Source organism: Hyla sarda, chromosome 10, assembly GCF_029499605.1.
Source record: "Hyla sarda isolate aHylSar1 chromosome 10, aHylSar1.hap1, whole genome shotgun sequence".
In the NCBI taxonomy this organism is placed as follows: domain Eukaryota; kingdom Metazoa; phylum Chordata; class Amphibia; order Anura; family Hylidae; genus Hyla; species Hyla sarda.
The window spans coordinates 55,249,479-55,272,673 of NC_079198.1; the positions used below are offsets into that span (position 1 = coordinate 55,249,479).

General features: G+C 45.8%; 1 long non-coding RNA gene across 1 annotated transcript in view; it reads right to left on the reverse strand.

Annotated features, from left to right (window-relative positions):
• LOC130293504 (uncharacterized) overlaps window positions 1-21,457 on the reverse strand; it is a 28,080-nt gene extending 6,623 nt beyond the window's left edge. The window contains exons 1-2 of the long non-coding RNA XR_008848227.1: window positions 21,398-21,457; window positions 11,204-11,274 (exon numbers count right to left, since the gene is read on the reverse strand). This is a non-coding gene — a long non-coding RNA (uncharacterized LOC130293504). The remainder of the gene's footprint in view (window positions 1-11,203; window positions 11,275-21,397) is intronic.
• Window positions 21,458-23,195: the final 1,738 nt, after the last annotated feature.

The window sequence follows — 23,195 nt, forward strand, 5'->3', positions numbered from 1 at the left end:
GCAGGAATTATTACAAAGTCAGTGTTAAAAATTCGAAATTAGCAATTTTTCACAAATGCATCATTTGGGGGGCATATTTTTTGTACATCACTTCTGATATTGTAAGAAATGCACCCTATATTGTATTTAGCTGCTTGTCCCATGTTCGGAAATACCCCCGCTTTGGCCATATATGGTTCCTTGGCCGCGTGGTAGGACTCAGAAGGAGAGGAGCGCCATTTGGCTTTCAGGGCAGAACAGTACCCCCACCCCCACAAGTGACCCCATTTATATACCGCACCCCTACAAGTTATTGGCTGGACCAGGGACCACTCTGATTGGTCCTTGGTCGGCTGGCAGTATAACGCGTCTGTCTGTGACAATTAAGGCTCCTGATGGATATATCCGCCATGTTGCGGGAATAAGCACCCGCTCATGGCGAATATATCCATCACTGCTGCGGCTGGGTAGCTCAGTATGTCCGCGCATGACTGCTGGCGGGAAATCCGCCGCTATGAGTGGACACACAAAGCTACCCAGCCGCAGCAGGGAGCTCATTACCGTGACTGCTGCATAATGTGTAGGATCACATGGTGGAAATCCGCAGCATATTACATGCTGTGGATGTCCGCCAATGCGATCCTACACATTATGCATTTTTTTAAATTAGATTCATTTAATAAATGTATTAAAAAAAATAAAAATAAAATATATATATATATATATATATATATATATATATATATATATACATATTTTTATTTATTTATTTTACACTTTTATTACATTTTTATTTATTTTTACACTTTTATTTTATTTATTTATTTATTTTTACACTTTTTAATGCTTTGGAATACTTAGTATTCCAAAGCATTGCAGTTATATGCTGCCTGCCAGTTTTCACTAGCAGGCAGCATATTAGGATGTGCCTCTGGCGCGTCCTTTCAGGCAATACCCAGGGCAGACCTGGGGGTCTTTGTAGGACCCCCGGCTGCCCAGGTATGCAGCAGCACCCCGCGATTGCGCTGCGGGGTGCTGCAGAGGAGACAGAGGGAGCCCCCTCCCTCTGTCAGAACTCCTTACAGCGCGCGGTCACTTCTGACCGCGGCTGTAAGGGTTAAACTGCCGGGAGTGAAGTGAACTTCACTCCCGGCAGTGCGGCAGGGTCCCGGCCAGCCGCGTATTACACGCAGCACCCCGCGATCGCGATGCGGGGTGCTGCAGAGGAGGCAGAGGGAGCTCCCTCCCTCTGTCATAACACTTACAGCCCGCGGTCACTTCCGACCGCGGCTGTAAGGGTTAAAACTGCCGGGACCGAAGTTTACTTCGGTCCTGGCAGTGCAGCAGGGTCCCAGCTGTGTGATACAGCCGAATCCCTGCCGCGATCTCGTGGGTGCACTGGGCAGCACCCACGAGAATAATGGACGAGTATAGACGTCCAGGTGCGGGAACGCCCGCCAACCTGGACGTCTATACTCGTCCGTGGTCGTTATCGGGTTAAGGGGTTAAAGACATTAAAGGGCTTCAAAGTTAAGCAGCAACTTTCCAGTTTTTCATGGAAATTTCAAAATCTGAATTTTTCAGTGACCAGTTCAGTTTAAAGTGGATTTTAGAGACCTTTCTGTGAGAAATACCCATAAATGACCCCATTATATAAAATACACCCATCAAAGTATTGAAAGTATTCAGAATGTTTGTTAACCTTTTAGGTGTTTCCAGGGCCGGACTGGCCTAGCGGGATACCGGGAAAATCCCCGGTAGGCCGACCGCACAGTGGGCCGGCAGGGGCCGGCCTGTGTGCAGCCACACAGTGGCTACTCACTCACACAAGCTGCTGACACTAAGTCAGGACCTTGTGTGAAGCGGCCACAGAGGCAGAGCTATGAGCTGTAGGCTCCCAGCCCCGCCACTTAACCAAGTACCTGCGCATCCAGAGCGCAGTGATTCCCAACCGTGATTATTTTTTAATTTCCCTCCCCGGCGCCTCTGTAACAGGACCTGCGATGATGTCACCGTCATTTGATCAGTCACATGGTGGTGGAGGAGTCACATTCAGGGGCCGCAGTTCTAGACCTTTGCGTACCCCTACGTCCCCCAGCCTCCCTTAGCTTCCCCCTGCGGCCCAGAGAGGGGAAGTATGCGGAAGCTGCGCCGGGCCGGTGTAGTAACCCATACCACATCGTCCCCCTCCCCCCTGTGGCGCAGTGAATGATTGTCCTGCCAGAGCCTTGAGTCGGTGCCCTGCAGGAGAGGGGAAGAACGGAGAAGAAAAATGGCTTTCTTAAAGTACTGTACTATGTCCATCCCCCCCTCCCTTACCCATGTCCATCCCCCCTCCCTCACCCATGTCCATCCCCCCCTCCCTCACCCATGTCCATCCCCCCCCCTAACCCATGTCCATCCCCCCCCTCCCTCACCCATGTCCATCCCCCCTCCCTCACCCATGTCCATCCCCCCTCCCTCACCCATATCTATCCTCCTGTCATTCATGTCCACCTTGTCCACCCCCTGTCCATCCCTGTCACCCATGTCTACCCCCCTATTCACCCCTCTGTCCCCCCTCTTTTATCCCCCTTGTCATCCATGTCCACCTTGGCCACCCCTCTGTCACCCCTGTCCATTCCCTGTCACACATGTTCACCCCCCCTGTCCATCCCTCTGATCACCCCCCTGTCTACATCTGTCACCTATGTCCACCCCCCATTAACACCTCTGTCACCACAGTCCACCCTTCTTTGTTACTCCTGTCCCCCCTCTTTTAACTGCTTGTCACCCTTGTCCACCACTCTGTTATCCTTGTCCATCCTCGTGTCACCCATGTTCACCCCCCATTGTCCACCCCTCTGACCACATACTTGTCACCCATGTACACCCCTCTGTCCCTTAGTCACCCCTGTTACCACCTTGTCACTCCTGTCCACCCCTGTCACCCCTTTACACCTGTCACTCATGTACAGTCTTCTACACCCCTCTGTGACCCATGTACACCCCTTTACACCCTTCTACCACCCCTCTACACCCCTCTGCCACCCATGTCCACTCCTCTACACCCCTCTGCCACCCATGTACACTCCACTACACCCCTCTGTCACCCATGTCCATTCATCTACACCCCTCTGTCACCCATGTCCACTCCTCTACACCACTCTGCCACCCATGTTCACTCCTCTACACCCCTCTGTCACCCATGTACACTCTTCTACACCCCTCTGTCACCCATGTACACTCCTCTACACCCCTCTGTCACCCATGTACACTCCTCTACACCCCTCTGCCACCCATGTAAACTCCTCTACACCCCTCTGTCACCCATGTACACCCCTCTGTTACCCATGTACATCCCTCTACACCCCTCTGCCACCATTGTAAACCCCTCTATCACCCCCTACACCCCTCTGTCACCCCCATATACTCCTCTACACACCTGTCTCCCATGTACACCCCTTTGTCACCCATGTACAGCCCTCTGTCTCCGCCGTATACTCCTCTACACACCTGTCTCCCATGTACACCCCCTCTGTTACCCCTTTACACCTATACGCTCCTGTATTCCTCTTCACTTGTAAAAGGGGAAACTGGAGGCTAATGCTGGTAAAGTGCAGAGCCTAATAGATTGGTTTTGCAGGTTTAATGGTGAAGAGTTGTGGCTGGAAGAAATGGTCAGGACGGTCCAGACCAGACGAACAACGCTGATCAGAGAAGATGTCACATGTGAGTTGCTGTATAAAGCAGCACTTTAACCCCTTAAGGACCCAGCCATTTTGCACCTTCGGACCCGGACATTTTTTGAACATCTGACCACTGTCATTTTAAACATTAATAACTCTGGAATGCTTTTAGTTATCATTCTGATTCCGAGATAGTTTTTTCGTGACATATTCTACTTTAACATAGTGGTATTTTTTTTTGATAACTTTCATCCTTTCTTGGTGAAAAATCCCAAAATTTTTATGAAAAATTAGAAAATTTTGCATTTTTCTAACTTTGAAGCTCTCTGCTTGTAAGGAAAATGGATATTCCAATTTTTTTTTTTTTATTCACATAAACAATATGTTCACTTTATGTTTGCATCATAAAATTGACATGTTTTTACATTTGGAAGACACCAGAAGGCTTCAAAGTTCAGCAGCAATTTTCCAATTTTTCACAAAATTTCCAAAATCACAATTTTTCAGGGACCAGTTCAGGTTTGAAGTGGATTTGAAGGGTCTTCATCTTAGAAATACCCCACAAATGACCCCATTATGAAAACTGCACCCCCCAAAGTATTCAAAATGACATTCAGTCAGCATTTTAACCCTTTAGGTGTTTCACAGGAATTGCAGCAAAGTGAAGGAGAAAATTTGCAATCTTAATTTTTTACACTCGCATGTTCTTGTAGACCCAATTTTTGAATTTTAAAAGGGGTAAAAGGAGAAAATGTTTACTTATATTTGTAGCCCAATTTCTCTCGAGTAAGCACATACCTCATATGTCTATGTAAAGTGCTCGGCGGGCGCAGTAGAGGGCTCAGAAGCAAAGGAGCGACAAGGGGATTTTGGAGAGTTCGTTTTTCTGAAATGGTTTTTGGGGGGTATGTTGCATTTAGGAAGCCCCTATGGTGCCAGAACAGGAAAAAAAAACACATGGCATACCATTTGGGAAACTAGACCCCTTGAGGAATGTAACAAGGAATAAAGTGAGCCTTAATACCCCACAGGTGTTTCACGACTTTTGCATATGTAAAAAAAAATCACTAAAATGTGTGTTTCCCCCCAAATTTCACATTTTTGCAAGGGTTAATAGCAGAAAATACCCCCCAAAATTTGTAACCCCATCTCTTCTGAGTATGCAGATACCCCATAAGTTGACCTGAAGTGCACTACGGGCGAACTACAATGCTCAGAAGAGAAGGAGTCATATTTGACTTTTTGAGAGCAAATTTTGCTCGGGGGCATGTCGCATTTAGGAAGATCCTTTGGTGCCAGGACAGCAAAAAATACCCACATGGCATACCATTTTGGAAACTAGACCCCTTGAGGAACGTAACAAGGAATAAAGTGAGCCTTAATACCCCACAGGGGTTTCACGACTTTTGCATACGTAAAAAAAAATATTTTTTTTTCACTAAAATGTGTGTTTCCCCCTAAATTTCACATTTTTGAAAGGGTTAATAGCAGAAAATACCCCCAAAAATTTGTAACCCCATCTCTTCTGAGTATGGAGGTTCCCCATAAGTTGACCTGAAGCGCACTACGGGCGAACTACAATGCTCAGAAGAGAAGGAGTCATATTTGGCTATTTGAGAGCAAATTTTGCTCAGGGGGCATGTCGCATTTAGGAAGCCCCTATGGTGCCAGGACAGCAAAATAACGCCCACATGGCATACCATTTTGGAAACGAGACCCCTTGAGAAACGTAACAAGGGGTACAGTGAGCATTTACCCCCCACTGGTGTCTGTCAGATCTTTGGAACAGTGTCAGTATCACTATGATGGTAATATGTATGGTGATAATATTCCTCTTTGTATACTGGTATAATTGGTAATATTGGTCGCAGTATACAGGATTTGGCCAGTAACAGTATGAAGGTAATATGTATAGTGATAATACTCCTCCTTTTATAGTGCCATTATTGTTAATATCAGTTTAAGTATAGAGGACTTGGTCAGTTACAGTGTGATGGTAATATTTCCTTTCCTCCTTTCCTCCCACTACACAGTTATCTCCAAACTGTGGTCCTCCAGATGTCGCAAAACTAAAATTCCCAGCATGCCCAGACTGTCTGGACATGCTGGTAGTTGTAGCTTTGCAACTTGTAAGGGGGAAGGCACTTGCCCCGTCATCGTGGACACCGCCGCCGGACCTCCACGCACCCGCCGAACCCGTCGATCCCGCCACGCACCCGCCACACACCCGCCACGCACCCGCCACACACCCGCCGCCCCTGCACACCCGATCGCTGATCGGGTTAAACAAATGGGGTCCCGGGGTGTCGGGTGGTATATAAGCGGCGTTCTACGCAAAGGGGTTACATTTCAAAATTCATCTTTTAAACTTAAAGCATACCTGTCAGAGCACTCAAAAAAAAAAAAACTGTTATATGTTGCTCAGTATTGCAAAAAAAACTAAGTAGGTGCCATAAAATATAACTTTTAAATAGATGCGCACCCGGCATTGTACGGGCACTCTGCCACTGCAGAGTCTACTTGGCACCCAGCCTCTGATTCAGCAGCAGCTAGATGGCCCCTTAGTATAACCTGAGCCTCTATGATCCATATGGTGTATGAAGAGCTCTTTGGTATCCCCTGCTATATTGGTATCATCCATTTTCAGGTTATCATGCCTGCAAGGGGTTATTTGTTACAATTCTGAAGTTCTAATAACCTAATTCTTATTAGTTGTGCTAATTTTAGTATTTCTAAGCAATTGGGCCTGCTGCTGTCTTAATGCGGTTTCTCCATTTACCTAATCTGACACCGGTCATCTATATTGTGTTTTTTTGTGGTATAATACCTGTGCCCTCCAGATTACCCCTGATGAAGATCTGATAGAACACAAATGCGTTGGGTATATATATATATATATATATATATATATATATATATATATATATATATAAAAGGGGTTGATATTGGTGTTATCTTGGTGTACAGAGATAAGGATCTTTATGTGAGTTAGGGGAGCTGCATTTTGTGTTTCCCCCCCTTCCTTTGTATTTTTGTTTTGGGTTGGTATCACATTAAATACACTACCCTTTATTATTTTGGTGTATTTTAATATCATCTAATTAAAAGTTATATTTTATGGCACCTACTTAGTTTTTTGCACATTTGAGTCCGTGGGTTATTTTCATCTGGTTTTGTATGACTTCTAATACATACAAGTAATCATATCATGTTGCTCAGTATCTCATCCTGATCACGTACGTGTACTTTGTATGTGTCTGTGACCTGAATTTCTCTCAGAATTAGCTTTAATTTTGTCCACCAGATGCAGGTTGGCGGGTACTCACTGTGATAATCACTCCCCCTCCTCCCCTCCCTCACTCTGCTCATTCCAGTGCTTCCCAACCAGAGTGCCTCCAGCTGTTGCAAAACTACAGCTCCCTTTATGACCACACATCATTTGGCTGTGCAGGCATGCTGGGAGTTTTAGTTTTGCAACAGCTGGAGGCATATGCTTGTAGTCCCCCTTTATGACACACACACCCTGGCTTCACATACTCTTACACATACACATTAGATAGACACACTCATATACACACATACACATATATTCACACACACACATGCAGGGACACTTATTTTTAAACAAGTAAATCCTCTATTCACTGTCTGCAATGTGTTTCTGCCTCTCCCCCCTTCTCTTCACAGGAGCAGGTCTGCAGTGTGTCCTGCCCCTCCCCCTCCCCTTCCATTCACATCATGAAGTACGACCAGTGATGTTAGGATGAAGCAGTGTACACAGCAGGACTGAATGCATCCCAGGAGGCGGGGGGGGGCAGTTCTTTGACTGCCACCACCTCGATACGGTCTCCTCATGCCGCCACCACCTCCACGCTGTGTCATTCAGCCACTTTATGGTCTCCTCATGCTGTCAACACCTCCACGCTGTGTCATTCAGCCACTATATGGTCTCCACATGCTGCCAATACATCCACACTGTGTCACTCAGCCACTATATGGTCTCCTCATGCTTCAACCACATCCACGCTTTGTCATTCAGCCACTATATGGTCTCCTCATGCTGCTACCACCTCCACGCTGTGTCATTTAGCCACTATTTGGTCTCCACATGCTGCAAACACCTCCATGCTGTGTCATTCAGCAACTACATGGTCTCCTCATGCTTCAGCCTGATCCAAGCTGTGTCATTCAGCCACTATATGGTCTCCTCATGCTACCAACACCTCCACGCTGTGTCATTCAGCCACTATATGGTCTCTTCATGTGACCAACGCCTCCATACTGTGTCATTAAGCCACTATATGGTCTCCTCATGCTGCCAACACCTTCACGCTGTGTCATTCAGCCACTATATGGTCTCCTCATGCTTCAGCCACATCCAAGTTTGGGCATTCAGCCACTATATGGTCTCCTCATGTTGCTAACACCTCCACACTGTGTCATTCAGCCACTATATGGTCTCCTCATGCTGCTAACACCTCCACACTGTGTCATTCAGCCACTATATGGTCTCCTCATGCTGCCAACACCGCCACGCTGTGTCATTCAGCCACTATATGGTCTCCTCATGCTTCAGCCACATCCAAGTTTGGTCATTCAGCCACTATATGGTCTCCTCATTCTGCCAACACCTCCACGCTGTGTCATTCAGCCACTATATGGTCTCCTCATGCTGCCGCCACCTCCATGCTGTGTCATTCAGCCCCTACATGTGACCCCATTTTGGAAACTACACCCCTCACAGAATTTAATAAGGGATGCAGTGAGTATTTACACCCCACTGGCGTTTGACAGATTTTTGGAACAGTGGGCTGTTGAAATGAAAAATATAAATTTTCTCAGACCACTGTTCCAAAAATCTGTCAGACACCTGTGGGGCATAAATGCTCACTGTACCCCTTATTACATTCCATGAGGGGTGTAGTTTCCAAAATGGGGTCACATGTGGGGGGGAGGTCCACTGTTCTGGCACTATGGGGGCTTTGTAAACACACATGGTCTTCAATTTTGGACACATTCTCTTGGCGCTCCTTCTCATCTGAGCATTGTAGTGCACCCGCAGAGCACTTTACACCCACATATGGGGTATGCTCTTATTCAGAAGAAGAGGGCTACAAATTTTGAGGGGCTTTTTTCCTATTCTCCCTTGTGAAAATGAAAAATGTAGGGTAATACCAGCATTTTTGTGAATTTTTTTTTTTTTTTCATTTTCACATCCAACTTTAATGAAAAATTGTCAAACACCTCTGGGGTTTTAAGGCTCACTATACCCCTGTTACATTCCTTGAGGGGTTTAGTTTCCAAAATGGAGTTACATCTGGGTATTTATTGTTTTGCGTTTATGTCAGAACCGCTGTAAAATCAGCCACCCCTGTGCAAATCACCAATTTAGACCTCAAATGTACATGGCACGCTCTCATTCCTGAGCCATGTTGTGCGCCTGCAGAGCATTTTACGCCCGCATAAGGGGTAGTTCTGTACTCAGGGGAAATTGCGTAAAAAATGTTGGGGGTCTTTTTTTTCCTTTTATCGCTTGTGAAAATTAAAAGTATGGGGCAACACCAGCATGCTAATGTAATTTTTTTTTTTTTACAAGAACATGCTGGTGTAGCCCCCAACTTTACCTTTTCATAAGGGGTAAAAGAAGAAAAAGCCCCCCAAGATTCGTAACGCAATTTCTCCTGAGTATGGAGATACCCATATGTGGCCCTTAACAGTTTCCTTGAAATACGACAGGGCTCTGAAGTGAGAGAGAGCATTTGAGGCCTAAATTGGGGATTTGTATCCACCACAAAAATACCCTAAGGCAGTGTTTCCCAAACAGGGTGTCTCCAGTTGTTGCAAAACTCCCAGCATGCCTGGACAGTCAATAGCTGTCAGGCAATACTGGGAGTTGTTGTTTTTCAACAGCTGGAGGCTCCGTTTTGGGAACAGTGTCATACAAGACGTTTTTTGGTTTATTTCATTGGGGGGGGGGGGGGGGGACTGTGCAGGGGTATGTGTATATGTAGTGTTTTACTTTTTATTTGGTGTAGTTGTAGTTTAGTGTTTTTAGGGTACATTCACATGGGCAGAGGTTTACAATGAGTTTCTCACTGGGAATTTGAGCTGCGGCGGAAAATTTGCCACATCTCAAACTTGCAGAGGATAACTTGCTGTAAACCCATCCGTGTGAATGTACCCTGTACATTCACATGGGGGGAGAAAACCTCCAGGTGTTGCAAAACTACAACTCCCAGCCTGTACTGACAGACCATACATGCTGGGAGTTGTAGTTATGCAACAGCTGGAGGCACATTGGTTGCGAAACACAGAGTTTGTTACTTAACTCGGTGTTTCGCAACCAGTGTTCCTCCAGCTGTTGCAAAACTACAACTCCCAGCATGTACACTGCTACAACTTACAACATGCACTTTGGTAGTCTGTGCATGCTGGGAGTTGTAGTTATGCAACAGCTGGATGCACACTTTTTCATAGAAAAAATATGCCTCCAGTTGTTGCATAACCACTTACCCCCAGCATGCACAAACTACCAAAATGCATGCTAGGAGTTGTAGTTGGAACTCCTGCTGTTACAGAACTACAACTATCAGCATGCCCTTTGGCTGTGCATGCTGCGAGTTGTTGCTAAGCAACAGCAGGAGGGGAACAGGCCTTACCTCCTGCTGTTTCCTGCTGCCTGTACCGTTGGGACCATCGCTGCTGCTGCCACCGCTCCTGCCGCCTGGACCGTCGCCACCGATCCTGAGGTGACCCCCGCCGGACGAGGGGAAGGTTGGAGACCCCTGCTGGCACCGATCGCCACCATCTTCGCCATCCCGATCGCCACCCAGCAGGTCCGTGATTATTTGGTCATTCCGACCGATCAATCACATGATAGTGAGGCGGCACCCATGCCAACTTACTCCTGCTGGGTAAGGGTGAACGGGGCTGTCTCAGACAGCCCCATTCACCCTTTTCTTCCAGGTCACTGGGTCACCCGGAAGAACCGCAAATCGCAGGTCTGAACCCCAGGGGTTTGCAAGGGGTGCCTGCTGATAGATATCAGCAGTCAACCCTGTCCGGTCCCCGCCTGGTGAGTGGTGGGGACCGGAATTCCCACGGGCACATGGATACGCCCTATGCCGTATCCTGAAGAGGTTAAAGAAGGCTTCTGGGATTATTATTTTTTTTCTAATGTAGTGCAGCATAGGCTATTATTACTTATAATAGTGATAGCATATTCTATCTTTTACATGTTTGCATTGTCCGACATCTTTTCCCTGTGCTGGAGGAAAACTAATGCTAGAACAGTTCACATTCATCCTGTGTCTCAGTTTGGATGCTGGATAATTGGACTCAACTTACCGGCACCGGACAGGGGAACGCATCTTGCTCCCCTATTCAGTGTTCAGAAACACTGGACATCAGATGCTAAACAAGTGATGTCCTTTGTCATCAGTTGCGGCATCAGTTGTGTCAAAATTAGGCTGGGTTTACCTATGCCGGACACCGGACATGTGTAATCCTAGGCTTAGAGAGTAATGTGGACAATTTTGTGTATGCATTTTGCCTACCTCTTTTTTGCTGAAGTGGCAGGCATGGGAAATGCTTCATTTTGTTTTACTAACACACAATTACGTGGGTTCTGTAATGCAGCAAGGATCATTTGATTAATAAACCCGGTCAGTGCTGGAGATCACCCAGGTGAACTGATTAGACTCGTAGTGGGATAAGGTCAATTCATACAGTGCAGCTCTAAAGCATTTTCTTATTCAAAAGGAGGGGTTTTTTTTAGAAAAATATTGCCATGGGGCAAAAGTGGTTTGACCTACAATCACAATTGAGGTGTTTTATGAAGATTTGACATCTTTAGACTGTGTTCAAAGGGTACTCCGGTGGAAAACTTTTTTTTCCTTTTCTATCAACTGGTGCCAGAAAGATGAACATAATTGTAAATTACTTCTCTAAAAAATCTTAATCCTTCCAGTACGTAGTAGCTGCGGAATACTACAGAGGAAATTATTTTCTTTTTGGAACACAGTACTCTCTGCTGACATCATGACCACAGTGCTCTCTGCTGACATCTCTGTCCATTTTAGGAACTGTCCAGAGCAGCATATGATTTCTATGGTGATTTTCTCCTACTCTGGACAGTTCTTACAATGGACAGAGGTGTCAGCAGAGAGCAGTGTGGTCATGATGTCAGCAGAGAGCTCAGTGTTCCAAAAAGAAAAGTAGCTGTAGTATTCAGCAGCTGATAAGTACTGGAAGGATTAAGATTTTTTAAATAGAAGTAATTTACAAATCTGTTTAACTTTCTGGCACCAGTTGATTAAAAAAAAAACTTAATGACGCAGGAGCTATGAGTAAGGATCAATAGATCAGAAACACGTTAGTTATTGCTTGGGACCTCTCTCTTTTTCTACATGTACAATATTTTTGTACTTTTTTACATGTCAATGTTTGTCTGCCACCTGAAGGTTTTTAATATGGAAGATTCCTGAATAAAAGTCAAGTTTTATGCTTCTACTTGCTGGCCTTTTTTGCATTGTTCTTCTAATTTACAAATCTGTTTAACTTTCTGGCACCAGTTGATAAAAAAAAAAAAGTTTTCCACCGAAGTACCCCTTTAATTTAACCCCTTAGTGACGCAGGACATAAATGTACGTCCTGGTGAGCTGGTACTTAACGCACCAGGACGTACATTTACGTCCTATGCATAACCGCAAGCATGGGAACTATGCTCGGGTCATGGGCGGCAGGTCCCGGCTGCTGATAGCAGCCAGGGACCCGCCGGTAATGGTGGACATCCGCAATCGCGCGGATGTTCGTCATTAACCCCTCAGATGCCGTGATCAATACAGATCACGGCATCCGCAGCAATGTGGACACTAAAATGGATGATGGGATCGCCCTCAGTGCTGCCGTGGGGATCAAATCATCCAGAATGGCAGCCGGAGGTCCCCTCGCCTGCCTCCGCTGCCTTCCATGGGTCTTCTGCACTGGTCTGCGATCGAGCAGACCAGAGCAGAAGATGACCGATAATACTGATCAGTTCTATGTCCTATGCATAGCACTGAACAGTATTAGCAATCGAATGATTGCTATGAAGTCCCCTATGGGGACTATTAAAGTGTAAAAATAAAAGTAAAAAAGTTTTTTTTTTTTAAGTTTTAAAAAAAATTGAAAATCACCCTCCCCCAATAAAAACCTAAATTGTCCCATTTTCCCTATTGCACCCTCAAATAGTGTTAAAATTTTTTTTTATATACATATTTGGGATCGCCACATGCGTAAATATCCCAACTATTAAAATAAAATGTTAATGATACCATACGGTGAACGGCGTGAACGGAAAAAAAAAGTCCAAAATAGCTGCTTTTTTTTAATAACATTTTATTCCCCAAAAAATGTATAAAAAATTTATTAAAAGTTTTATAAAAGCAAATAATGTATCAATAAAAAGTACAGATCACAGCACAAAAAATGAGCCCTCATACCACCGCTTATACGAAAAAATGAAAAAGTTATAGGTCTTCAAAATAGGGGGATTTTAAACGTACTAATTTGGTTAAACAGTTTGCGATTCTTTATAAGCGCAACAGTAATAGAAAAGTATGTTATCATGGGTTTCATTTTAATTGCATTGACCCAAAGAATAAAGAAAACATGTAATTTTTACCGTAAATGGTATGGCGTGAAAACAAAACCTTCCAAAATTTGCAAAATTGTGGTTTTCTTTTTAATTTCCCCGCACAAATAGTATTTTTTTGGGTTGCACCATATATTTTATTGTAAAGTCCGTTCATTACAACGAACAACTGGTCGCACAAAAAACAAGCCCTCATACTAGTCTGTGGATGAAAATATAAAAGAGTTATGATTTTTTGAAGGCAAGGAGGAAAAAGAGTCCTTATGGCCCAAATGGGCTGAGTCCTTAAGGGGTTAAACTGCTTTTTTCCCCCTCATTTTTATTGCATTTTACTTATTCTTATAACTTTTTATTTTTATTTTTTTACCATAGTATCTCCATGTGTTATGGATATTGAAATGATGTGTTTTTACATCCATTATATCCCATTTAGTATAAATTTCCCTGCCCCCACGGTCTAAAGCTTAGTTTCACATACAGCCACAGTAGGTGTGGCTAAAGAACCTGTTTTTCCACTTCATGTGAGGAGAGTAGGCGGACACTAAGCTAAAGGGTTGAGGCATTAGGGGATTTCACTGGAAATCATATGGCCCTCTGTCTTCCTTTGAGAGGGGAGCATCTTCTGCTCCTTAGCCTAGGATGGATAAGTATATTGATTGTATCTTTTCTACACTAAATATTCATGCATCACTTGGGTATATTCATGCTAGTTTGCTAAACATAGAGTATGTACTATTGTATTAATGCTTGTATGTATGTCTTATTTGGTTTAGCTAATTAATGTTTTATTAAATGTTATCAAATTTGCTGGTTACCGAGTGATTGTTGATTTGGTGGGAAACACTGCTGGTACAAGACATTTCTGCCAAAATAACTTGTACAATTATTTCATAGTTGTACAAAACTTAATCAGTGTCTCTGGGTGTTTACAAACATATTTAGGTCCTATAAATTTAGCCTGTACTTCCTGCTTCCGTTTCATATAGTTGGTGGCCATTTTGGGGACTCTAACAAAGAAAGCACATGGTTGGGAGAGGGGAATATTTGTTTTACTCTAATTCTAAAACCACAATTGGTGTAGTCAGCAGGATTTGCCACAATAAGTGGAACTGCAGATAGGATTATCTCCCTAGAACCACCACACCATTGTCACGATGCCGGCTGGCAGGAGGTGGATCCTCTGTGCCAGAGAGGGATTGGCGTGGAACGTGCTAGTGGACGGGTTCTAAGTCACTACTGGTGTTCACCAGAGCCCGCCGCAAAGCGGGATGGTCTTGCTGCGGCGGTAGTGACCAGGTCGTATCCACTAGCAACGGCTCAACCTCTCTGACTGCTGAAGATAGGCGCGGTACAAGGGAGTAGACAGAAGCAAGGTCGGACGTAGCAGAAGGTCGGGGCAGGCAGCAAGAATCGTAGTCAATAAGGCAATAGCAGGAGGTCAAGTACACAGTATGGACAAACACAGTAACGCTTTCACTAGGCTCTAAGGCAACAAGATCCGGCAGGGGAGTGCAGGGGCAGAGATCAGATATAGTCTGGGAGCAGGTGGAAGCCAATTAAGCTAATTGGGCCAGGCACCAATCATTGGTGCACTGGCCCTTTAAGTCTCAGGGAGCTGGCGCGCGCGCGCCCTAGAGAGCGGAGCCGCGCGCGCCAGCACATGACAGCGGGGGACCGGGACGGGTAAGTGACCTGGGATGCGATTCGCGAGCGGGCGCGTCCCGCTGTGCGAATCGCATCCCCGACGGCCAAGACAGTGCAGCGCTCCCGGTCAGCGGGACCGACCGGGGCGCTGCGGAGAGAGAGACGCCGTAAGCGCTCCGGGGAGGAGCGGGGACCCGGAGCGCTAGGCGTAACAGTACCCCCCCCCTTAGGTCTCCCCTTCTCTTTGTCCGGTAACTGCCTCCCCTGGGATGAGGACACCGGGAAAGAATGGAGGGTTTCCTCAAAGGCAGGCAGTACAGCAGGAGTGGGAATGGGGAGGGAGGGCAGAGGGCGAGGCCAGGCACGGGGCAGTGTGACACCAGGACGGGGGCCATGAGGAGGCACCGAGGCTTGCCTGACTGGACTGGGAGGGGGGGAGAGGCACTTCTTATGGCAGGCAGAGTCCATAAAGACCTTAGGGAGACCGGTTACAGGGGGAACCACAGGGTCACGGCAGGGAGTACTGGGAACCGGTTTAAGGCAGTCCTTGAAACAAGAGGTACCCCAGCTCTTGATCTCCCCTGTGGACCAATCCAGGGTAGGAGAATGGTGTTGAAGCCAGGGTAGTCCAAGGAGAATTTCGGAAGTGCAATTGGAGAGGACCAAAAACTCAATTTTTTCGTGATGAGGTCCGATGCACATTAGGAGGGGCTCCGTGCGGTAACGCACGGTGCAATCCAACCTGACTCCGTTGACCGCGGAAATGTAGAGTGGCTTGACGAGACGGGTCACTGGGATGCGGAATTTATTCACCAAGGAATCCCGAATAAAATTCCCAGAGGCACCAGAGTCCAAGCAGGCCACGGCTGAGAGGGAGGAGTTGGCTGAAGGAGAAATCCGCACGGGCACCGTGAGACGTGGAGAAGCCGACTTTGAATCAAGAGACGCCACCCCCACGAGAGCTGGGTGCGAGCGTGCGTTTCCCAGACGTGGAGGACGGATAGGGCAATCCACCAAGAAATGTTCGGTACTGGCACAGTACAGACAAAGATTTTCTTCCCTACGGCGATTCCTCTCCTCCTGGGTCAGGCGAGACCGATCCACTTGCATGGCCTCCTCGGCGGGAGGCCTAGGCGTAGATTGCAACGGAGACTGTGGGAGAGGTGCCCAGAGATCTAAGTCTTTTTCCTGGCGGAGCTCTTGATGTCTCTCAGAAAAACGCATGTCAATGCGAGTGGCTAGATGAATGAGTTCATGCAGGTTAGCAGGAATTTCTCGTGCGGCCAGAACATCTTTAATGTTGCTGGATAGGCCTTTTTTAAAGGTCGCGCAGAGGGCCTCATTATTCCAGGATAGTTCAGAAGCAAGAGTACGGAATTGTATGGCGTACTCGCCAACGGAAGAATTACCCTGGACCAGGTTCAGCAGGGCAGTCTCAGCAGAAGAGGCTCGGGCAGGTTCCTCAAAGACACTTCGAATTTCCGAGAAGAAGGAGTGTACAGAGGCAGTGACGGGGTCATCGCGGTCCCAGAGCGGTGTGGCCCATGACAGAGCTTTCCCAGACAGAAGACTGAATACGAAAGCCACCTTAGACCTTTCAGTAGGAAACTGGTCCGACATCATCTCCAAGTGCAGGGAACATTGTTAAAGAAAGCCACGGCAAAACTTAGAGTCCCCATCAAATTTGTCCGGCAGGGACAAGCGGAGGCGAGGAGTGGCCACTCGCTGCGGAAGAGGTGCAGGAGCTGGCGGAGGAGAAGGTTGTTGCTGCTGTAGCTGTGACTGAAATTGCAGTAGCTGAGACTGAAGCTGCTGTAGCTGCGACTGAAGTTGCTGAGTCATGGTGGTCAAGTACGACAGCTGGTGCTCTTGTTGGGCGATCTGTCGAGCTTGCTGGGCGACCAGCGTAGTGAGGTTGGCGACAACTGGCAGAGGAACTTCAGCGGGATCCATGGCCGGATCTACTGTCACGATGCCGGCTGGCAGGAGGTGGATCCTCTGTGCCAGAGAGGGATTGGCGTGGACCGTGCTAGTGGACCGGTTCTAAGTCACTACTGGTGTTCACCAGAGCCCGCCGCAAAGCGGGATGGTCTTGCTGCGGCGGTAGTGACCAGGTCGTATCCAGTAGCAACGGCTCAACCTCTCTGACTGCTGAAGATAGGCGCGGTACAAGGGAGTAGACAGAAGCAAGGTCGGACGTAGCAGAAGGTCGGGGCAGGCAGCAAGAATCGTAGTCAATAAGGCAATAGCAGGAGGTCAAGTACACAGTATGGACAAACACAGTAACGCTTTCACTAGGCTCTAAGGCAACAAGATCCGGCAGGGGAGTGCAGGGGCAGAGATCAGATATAGTCTGAGAGCAGGTGGAAGCCAATTAAGCTAATTGGGCCAGGCACCAATCATTGGTGCACTGGCCCTTTAAGTCTCAGGGAGCTGGCGCGCGCGCGCCCTAGAGAGCGGAGCCGCGCGCGCCAGCACATGACAGCGGGGGACCGGGACGGGTAAGTGACCTGGGATGCGATTCGCGAGCGGGCGCGTCCCGCTGTGCGAATCGCATCCCCGATGGCCAAGACAGTGCAGCGCTCCCGGTCAGCGGGACCGACCGGGGCGCTGCGGAGAGAGAGACGCCGTAAGCGCTCCGGGGAGGAGCGGGGACCCGGAGCGCTAGGCGTAACAACCATGTTTAGCATGAGTTGAAAAAAATCACAGCAAGAACAGAAAGAGGCAACAAAAAGCGCAATGTGTGAACACTGCATAATGGAAGGTGTATAACTACTATATATCTTGATCCAATGGAGATAGCAGATTGGGCTGGAAGGGGTGGAGAGGAGTTTGGGAGCTAGTAGGAGGGAATCAGGAAGTAGATGTGTAATCCTTTAGTCCCCAGGAAGTCAGAGTCTGACATCCTGTTGTAACTATTAGGCACAGGAAGATCTGGAGAGTCAGACTTGTGATCACTTGACCACATTAGAGGAGTATAAAAAGCTGCATTGGAATGAAACAAAAGGAGCTGTATGACTGATGATAGCGAGTATGGTTAATATAGGCAAAAAAAAGAAAACAACAACCCTGGAGTGCCTGTAGAGCTATGCTTGTATTAACATTTTGTGTGGTCCTTACAAATACTATTCAGCTGCTACTCCCCTGAATGATTACATGATGACCGGTACTCACCTACCACGATCTCTCACAGCGGCCACATTGATGCTCCCATATCCCAGTCCTTTCAGCTGCTTTCTGGTTCCTGACGATTATCCATCCCCACAAGAACAGCCCTGTTAAACTGTGGTGTCCCAGAACCAAAGGCTGTCCTGTGGCTTCAGACTTTCTCAGGAAGACCTGCGGCACGGGTGCTGGACCCACTGAGAGACTAATTATGGTTTCTATTGAGTTTTCACAGTTTATCAAAAGATAATATATTTTCATTATTATCATTTTATGTTATTTCTATATATATTATTTATATGTGTTATACCTTTATGAGAGGAGCAATGTGAAGCCATGTAACCCTGCTTGCCAATGGGAACCCCTAAATTCTTGTCCATATAGTGTAGTGGTGGAGGAGTTGCCCCACTTCAGCCTAGAGCTGGGAGCAGAGCAAAAGTGTGGTATAGGTGTGAGGTGTGTGGAGAAGCCCTAAGGAGAGGCCCAGCTCAAATCTATCTCATCTGGTCATTCTGCAAGGATCAGCCACACAGTGGAAGTTCATGCCCTGGCAGAGGAAGCTACAGGACCTTGACAGAACCCTAGCTACCTTGATCAATCTTCAATTCTCTCAAGTCAGAATTAATCTATTGGGTGAAAGCACCACAAGTCCCAGCAAGCCAACAGGGCTCCCAAGAGGTTACACTGCATCCTCTCCACTCTGCACCTTACTGTCTGTGTAATACCATCTGCACCCTGCTCAGTAAAGACAGTTATCTGTAACATGATGTCGATGTGTTCCTTTACTCCCCGTGTTTGGCCCAAAATAAGGTGTCTCCAACCTTGGACCGTATATAGGCTAACGGTGCCCTGGCATCACGAAGTGATAAGGTGTTTTCCTAGCACCACCGTGGCTTTCAGAAAACAAATCATTGACTGAGGCAGGACACGACTGCAGCCAGTAAATTATTGAGGGGGACAGTTCCTGTGGGGAAGGGAATTTCCAAGAACCAGAATGCAGTTGACAGGACCCATGAGAGGCCATGAGCTAACATCAATGTCTGAAGAGGTGTCTGCTGGAGGGGTCCCAATGCAAAATCTGTATCAGGGCTCCTGTCTACCATGGCACATTTATATTACTGGTGTCTCCTGATGTGACTAAAGGGTAATTGCCCTGGTGTGCTTGATATCTCTGCACTTCCTATAGAAATGCAAAGAATACTGCAGCACTCCGGGGTAAAGGTGAAAACACTGTGAAAGTAGTTTATTCCATCAGGGTGCACAAGGCAACATTTTGGCTGCAGACATGCAGCCTTTTTCAAGCACTTCCTATAGATATTATGTCAGTGGTGACTGCTTACTCTATAGGTTTTGCCAGTAAACTTTGAGGTTCTGTATTTCAAAAAAATATATTGGAAAAGAACAGTGCACAACTTTAAAGGCATGTTTTAAGATTTTAATAAAGAAAGTAAAAGGGAGGAAATGCTACATACCTCCCAACCGTCCCCAATTCGGCGGGACATTACTGTTTTTGGGGTCATGTCCCGCTGTCCCAGAATGGCCCCTTCATGTCCTGTTTTATTTTGAGCAGCCATTAGTGTACTCACATTTAATGTCCAATGGAGGTCCGCTTGGGCTGGCTGCCGCTACCACCTTAGAGTAGTGGCAGCCAGGAGGAAGCGTAGCAGGACGTGCCATGCACAGACACGTCCGGTGCTACGTCATCATCCTGCCCCATGTCAGGATACGCAGCGGATAGACACATCGAGGACAGGACCGTGAGGAGGAGTCTGGCCCCACAGCATCCGCCGCAGGTATCTACTCTACAGCTCCTGTGCTCCACTGCTCCTCCGATCGAGGGACCTACTGCTTAGGGCTATGGCCCATAGAAGTAGGTCCCGACCTGTACCAGCAATGGAGCACTCAAATATGGGGGTCCACTGGGGGGGGGGGGTGACCGGCGGAGGGCTGCAGCAGTAAAGTGAGTGGAAAAGGCTGTTTGAGCATGCTGAGAGTTGTAGTTTTGCAACATCTGGAGGGCCACAGTTTGGAGATGGCCCTCCAGATGTTTCAAAACTACAACTCCCAGCATGCCCAGACAGTCCAGGCATGCTGGGAGTTGTAGTTCTGCAACATCTGGCCCTTCAGGGGGAGGGTCTGCTAACTACAGGTGGTCATCTGTTTACAGGGGGTCTGCTACCTACAAGGGGGGGAGGCATTTATCTTCTGGGGTCTGCTACTTACAGGAGGCCATCTATTTACTACAAAGAGGGGGGGAACATTTATCTACAAGGAGTCTGCTACCTACAGATGGAGGGGGACTGATACCTACAAAGCAGCTACTACCTAAAGGTGTGGGTGGGGGGTGGTCTATTACAGTTTGGGGCACTATAGCTAAAATGTTTTTCTCCTGCAGGTTCTGCGGAAATAATGGTCACCATAAAAATTCATCATGATAGCCTCAGCTGGATGGCGCAGAAAAAGGAAAGTAAAGAACTCCGATCAGCAAAGAAGTCACCTTATATAACGGTATGTGACCATTTATATGATCTGTCGTGCAAATTATGTTTGTTGTCACTCTGTCACCTGTGTATCGGAGATCCTCCTAACTCAGATGACAGACTGACAATATTGTTGTTGTTAAATAGGTATTCCCATTCCCATGTGCAGGGGTGGGTAGGGGCGTGGTTAAGGGAGTGGTTACAAGGTTGGCTGGGTGTGGTTAGGGGGTGTGGCTTGTCCCTCTTTGCTCTGAGCAAAAGTTGGTCGGTATGAATGCTATAAAATAGAAAAGAGCCATAACCACCGCTGTAATGTTTCCAGTGGTCTTTGTACATAGCATAAAGCTGTCTATACACTTTAGATCACTGTCAGCTGAGCCTCATTCAGCTTACAGCTTTCACTCCTGACTCTACACATTGGGGGAGTTTTATCAAAACCTGTCCAGAGGAAAAGTTGCCCAGTTGCCCATAGCAACCTTCTTTCATTTTTAACAAGGCCTCTGGAAAATAAAGAAGCGATCTGATTGGTTGCTATGGGCAACTTTTCCTCTGCACAGGTTTTGATAAATCTCCCTTATTGTACTGTATAATAGATGACAGCCAGTTGTCTACTTTAATACATAGTTAATCAGTATTCCTTCAAGAAAATTCCTAAAGTAGTGCTGCCGGGAGAGTTTATAGCAATTTGTACACATGTAAAAACCAACACACAAAGGAAAAGTACTTCCTGCTGCGTCTATTAGCTACATAAGCAGTATGGGATGACTTTTTATGTTTATGGGACTGACTAAAAATATTAAATATTAACTTATCAAGGACATACTTACAGCGCAGTTTACACACACATGGTGAAAAGAGGTGCAAGTTATTGTCCTCGTCACTTATTAAGAAGATTGATTACATATTTGTTGCTTGTAATAAAAATTCCAGTAACCAAGGGTTACATATTGTCATTTTGAGAACATAATACATCTCTGCATCATTTCAGCCTCCCAGCTCGGTTCATAGCAGTAGTCTTGCCCTTGTACACCCAGCTATATACCAAAGTTTAAAGTGGTACTCCGCTGGAAAACATTTTTTTTTATCAACTGGTGCCAGAAAATTAAACAGATTTGTAAATTACTTCTATTTAAAAATCTTCATCCTTCCAGTACTTATCAGCTGGTATTTGCTCCACAGGAAGTTATTTTCTTTTTAAATTACCTTTTTGTCTGACCACAGTGCTCTGGAGTTCTTTTCAGTCTGAGCACAGTGCTCTTTGCTGACACCTCTGTCCATAGCAGGAACTGTCCAGAGCAGGAGAGGTTTGCTATGGGGATTTGCTTGTACTCTGCACATTTCCTTATATGGACAGAGTTGTCAGCAGAGAGCACTGTGGTCAGACAGAAACGAAATTCAAAAAGAAGAAAACTTCCTGTGGAGCAAATAGCATCTGATAAATACTGGAAGGATTAAGATTTTTTAATAGAAATAATTTACAAATTTTTTAACTTTCTGGCACCAGTTGATTTAAAAAAAATTTTTTCCAGCGGAGTACCCCTTTAAGTAAATAGTCCAACTCTTTCAATTTTACCAGGTTTTCCTTTATCTTTATTCTTGTTTAGAATATTTATGCAAACCTTAAAGGGGTATTCCAGGAATTTTTTTTTTTATATATATCAACTGGCTCCAGAATGTTAAACAGATTTGTAAATTACTTCTATTAAAAATTCTTAATCCTTTCAGTACTTATGAGCTTCTGAAGTTAGGGTTGTTCTTTTCTGTCTAAATAATTACTGATGACACATGTCTCGGGAACCGCCCAGTTTAGAAGCAAATCCCCATAGCAAACCTCTTCTAAACTGGGCAGTTCCCGAGACACGTGTCATCAGAGATTACTTAGACAGAAAAGAACAACCTAAACTTCAGAAGCTCATAAGTACTGAAAGGATTAAGATTTTTTAATAGAAGTAATTTACAAATCTGTTTAACTTTCTGGAGCCAGTTGATATATATGAAAAAGTTTTTTCCTGGAATACCCCTTTAAGGTTTGCATAAATATTCTAAACAAGAATAAAGATAAAGGAAAACCTGGTAAAATTGAAAGAGTTGGACTATTTACTTAAAGGGGTACTCCGCTGGAAAAAAAATTTTTTAAATCAATTGGTGCCAGAAAGTTAAACAAATTTGTAAATTATTTCTATTAAAAAATCTTAATCCTTCCAGTATTTATCAGATGCTATTTGCTCCACAGGAAGTTTTCTTCTTTTTGAATTTCGTTTCTGTCTGACCACAGTGCTCTCTTGATAACCCCTTTAATTCAAAATATTCAAAGAGAATGACTTATTGTTTTAAGGTGTATGAACACACACACAGTATCTTGTGCATTTTTGATATGCAGGATTTGAAGCTGCAGATTTGAAGCTGTGTTTAGCCATTTAGTTCGCATTGAACTCAGCAATGTAAAATCTGCAGCTCTAGACCCTGCACATATAATACACTCAGGATACTGTAAGTGTGAATACACCATAAATCAGGTTTTTATGTTTAGATTGCTCCGGGTCTCACTCCTGAGAACCACTGTGATCTTGAGTCATAAGAATTGTTAGTGTTTTTTTCTTATTTTCCATTTTTACTATCTATATT